The 4337-nt window shown below is 38.8% G+C and overlaps 1 protein-coding gene and 1 long non-coding RNA gene across 2 annotated transcripts in view; one reads left to right on the top strand and one right to left on the bottom strand.

Moving 5' to 3' along the window:
* The window catches only part of tnni4b.2 (troponin I4b, tandem duplicate 2), a 19955-nt gene that overhangs the window by 8612 nt on the left and 7006 nt on the right, over positions 1-4337 (top strand). The window lies entirely within an intron of this gene.
* Positions 190-2348, bottom strand: LOC104946804 (uncharacterized). Its single transcript, XR_798498.1, has 4 exons — positions 2174-2348; positions 898-929; positions 602-646; positions 190-354 (listed from the first exon to the last, which is right to left on the bottom strand). It is a non-coding gene; the product is annotated as an uncharacterized lncRNA (long non-coding RNA).

Here is a 4337-nt window from a genome sequence, read left to right as displayed (position 1 = left end):
GAGGGCTGGGAATACAGCAAATAGCTGATTGCGAAATGAGGCATGGCTAAAATGCATGATCTGTTTGGTATTTTGAAAAAAAAACTTCACAGACATGTTTTATATAGGTATGGCCCTACAATATATTAATCAAATATAGCATGATAGGTCCACTTTAAATGGAAATAATTGGATAAGTGAGAGAGAGTGTTTGTGTTGGACGATGTGAATAAAGGTAAATACCTGAAGCTCTTGCAGAGACTGACCAGACATGCTAAGAGGAGGAACTCTTTCTGCTAGAGTCGCTTCTTTCTCCTTTAGCTTCTGCTCCGTCTCGTCCTGCAGCATCTGAGCTGCCACTGTCAGAAGTCTGATCTACAGAACAAAACATCAAAATAAGGAAATGACTTTGAGCTTTTATTGGGATCTCTTGACCAAGTAAAACATAGTCCTCAATATCCAACGTTTTTACGAGTTTAGTACATTTAAAATAAAAATAAAAAGCTATATTACTATTGTTCTTAAAGTGCATACAAAGTAATGCACTCCAATGTCTCAAGACAATTTCATCATAATTAATAAAGCATCTAACAGACTGTATCTCAAATAAAGAAAAACGTACCTTCAACCCCAGCCTTCGAGAGGAGGAGATCTTTGATTTCTGTTTCTATAATTCAAACATAAGAAACACTCCATATAAATATACATACAGCAAATTGCATATGATCTTTTTTAAATTGCATTTATAGATAGAAAAACAAATAATAGGGATTGAAGGAAAGAGATTGAATACTCACTCTGTTGAAGCATTCACAAAGAGAGAGAAAAAGATGCCAACTTAGTTACATATCCAAACATAGTTTACAGTATACTAAGGTTATCAATCAACACAAACAAATAAACCAGAAGCAATTATACTCACTCAGCCATGATTGTCTTTATTTCCCGCACTAGAATAGGGAAAAGAAAATAAGTATTTTTGCAGAACGTGAAAACGGTGACTTTGATAACTTTAAACCAACATGCTTACAGAGTGAAGTCAGCTGTTTTCTAAAGATTGATGATTGTTTTAACCTCCCATGTCAAAGTATTTCAACCCACCCCAAACATTCACTGGCCCATTATGCCGGCAAAGAGTTATTTACTGTTGCCCCAGCGCTGGTTTACGATTGTTGTGCTTTTTAAACTAAACTAAACCTACCAAAGTACTTCTGTCATAATTTACATTTAGCTTTCTAAGTAATAACCCAGAATAATATACTTCATCCAAATAAAGAGAATCAAAAGGATAAAATGATTATTGTTCCAAATGTAAAAACATTAGAGTGATCCTTAAAATTGAAAGTCGGAAAGTCTAAGCTCCAACCCGCAGAATTCATTCTATTAGTCAAGAAAACTCTCCTGGGGAATTTTTTCCTCAATTTGTCAACATTTACCCCTCCCTCATCAACCTTGAAGTTTGCAGTTGCAGCACCGTGGCTGCTGGTGTGGCAGCCCAGGTTGTCGAGGGAGGGGTAAATGTTGTCAAATTGAGGAACAAATTCACCAGGAGAGTTTTCTTGACTAATAGAATTAATTCTAGGGGTTGGAGCTTAGACTTTCCGACTTTCAATTTGAAGGACCACCCTACGTGAGGCTAGACTTCAAGGTTGATGAGGGAGGGGTAAATGTTGTTGGAATCTGAATAAAATTCACCAGGAGAGTTTTCTTGACTATCATAACAAATTTCGCTGGTTGGAGTTTAAAATAAATGAATTCGAAAATGTACATGGCACTACGGACCACCCTAAAAAACATGTTACAACTAAATGTAATTATAAGTCCAGTGCAGATTTAGTATGCATCGGTTTAGGATACATCTTCCAAAAATGTAAAAGCATTTGTGTCACATTCAAAGTGTGTGCCGGATCAGTAGACGTGCATAACTCACAAGAGTCTCTGCATAGGTGGCAAAAAAGGTTGAATGGCCAGATAATCCATAGGCATGCAAACTGACAATGTTATAATTGACGTTAATTACAACAGAATTCCAATAATACAACAAAGTCAAGTCAAGCAATAATCTGAATAAAATATTTTCCTTATTACAAGTTAATTGTTTTATCTCGCAGCATGCTGAGAAATTACTCCCAATTCCCAGATGATGTCCACATGCCTACCAAGTTTATTCTAAAACATACAAGCAACTCTGTACCTTAGTGAAGCTGAAACAACTCCTTAGGCCTCCACACTGAAGAAAGGTGCGTGTGAGGGAGGCAGCAATGGACTCCTAGACTACCAGAAATCAGATTTATAGTGTCATTGCCTAGTGTGAATGGCCCACAGAAATAGACTCCTCTCTGTCCACCAACAGTGGTATTTAGTGCCGCACATAGCATCCCCACAATATCACACAGGAAAGGAGGTGATAAAACTCAAACACTTGAGTATCTTGTGTAAATTAAAAACACCTGTTGAGGGAAGTGGCAGTGAGAATTTAAAGAGACATTACCCGCGGACCCTCTGAGTGCATGCTGGGTCGGCGTCACCCATTCACATTTGACCGGGGCTAGTTTTGGGAAATTTGGATAACATTGTTATGGAGTCAAACAGAAGGAAGAAATCAGTGTAGAGTTTCAGCACTAAGTGGTTGTGCTAATTTATTAATAGAACAAACAGCTCTGTCCAAGTGTGATCTTGACCGCCTCAAGATGTCCATCTATAGGCATAGCCTAACTGAGACTGTTTTAAAGACCATATCACATATCGGTTTTTCAATTGACCGAAATCAACTATGATATTGCTTTGTTCATTTCCAATTTTCCAATTAATCAACAAAATGGAGATCTAAATATTGCAAATCAATGAGATACTGTTATTTGTCCCCTTGCACTAATTGAAATTGAGCTATTTTATTACTTTTACTACAGCATCCAATAAGTACGTTTAAGTAACTGCGGTATTTAAAAAACCCACAAACTATATAGGATACCTATGTAATTTTAGTTTTTGTCCAGTTATGGTTACACTTGTATTTTAAATGTAGGCTACTGTAAACCAAAAAAGAGACAAAACAAACAATAAACTAAGTTGACTTTGACTGATAGCATTATTTTTCTATAGATATCTCGATGATAATCCTGCAGATAAAACAGATATTGTGACAGCGTTTCTGAGAACACATTAAAGGACCACCTTGGAGGTCAAAACAAAGCCAAAAATCAGTCATGTTTTATGTAGTCGAGCAGAGGAACACAGACAGGTGCTGGTCAGGACTTGATGGTTTGTAAACTGAGCCGCCAAGGGTTCAATCTGCGTCATTGTTGGAACAGGGAGTCACATGGTTCAAAGGGCTGCGACTTATGCTCTCACGTAAGGACATATCGGCACAGAACGATTAAACAAAAATAGTTCTAACCTGGGGTCAAATACTTTTCTAAAATATAACCTTGAAGTAATTGCAAAAAGGAGTTTTCAAGTAATCTAATATTGCACCTCCGCACAAAAGGCAAATCAGACGAAGAATGGTCAGGTCTGATGTGTTACAGCCTACATTTCCCATATTGCATCAATCAGCATCCACTAGTTTATGCTGCATTCACACAATACCCGCAACATCTCCTGTCCTTCTAACTTGAGTTTTAATGCTTTATGAACTTCAATGCTAGCCAGGAACGTGCACACATAGACACTTTTTCTTCCTCCAGAGAAAGTGCCCTTTTTCACCCCCCTTTTTTTAATTTTTATAAATGAATATATATATACTGCTGTTTGCGCACAGTTTCCCTTTACAAAAATATATTGATTGAATACAAAATATCAGGTCGGGAGATTAGACTGTGAAGTTCCGTAGCCCTCCCTCCCTCCCTCCATGTCTCCTGCACAGCGGTGCGGACATCGGCAGTCACTTCAGACAGACAGGTAGCAGCACCTCCCACTTTACTGTCCCATGTTATGCCGGCTTTTCTTGGCTTATTTTGAAGGTGAATGGTGATGAACAAATTACTAAACTGCCAGTGCCTCGAGTTTACAGCTAATTAGCTAAAAGACAATAACAAATACAGTTAACTAAGGTAGGCTAATAGCTAATGGATNACAGCATGGTAACAGCATGGTAACAGCATGGTAACAGCATTGTAACAGCATGGTAACATGACGCTCGTGCCAGGCACCCCTCCTTTGCAGGGGGGGCCACGCCCCCCCTGCAAAGGAGGGGTGCCTGGCACGAGCGTCATGTTACCATGCTGTTACAATGCTGTTACCATGCTGTTACCATGCTGTTACCATGCTGTTACCATGCCACGGCAACCTCTCATTCCCCTGATTGGTGGAGAGTTGCCCATATAGGCGGAGCTCCTCGTTTCTGACGTCAGAGATAT

This window comes from Notothenia coriiceps, unplaced genomic scaffold (genome assembly GCF_000735185.1).
Source record: "Notothenia coriiceps isolate Sejong01 unplaced genomic scaffold, NC01 NC01_scaffold00011598, whole genome shotgun sequence".
NCBI lineage: Eukaryota > Metazoa > Chordata > Actinopteri > Perciformes > Nototheniidae > Notothenia > Notothenia coriiceps.
The sequence above is the reverse complement of the archived record's forward strand: the minus strand, read 5'-3'. Positions and strand labels throughout refer to the sequence as shown.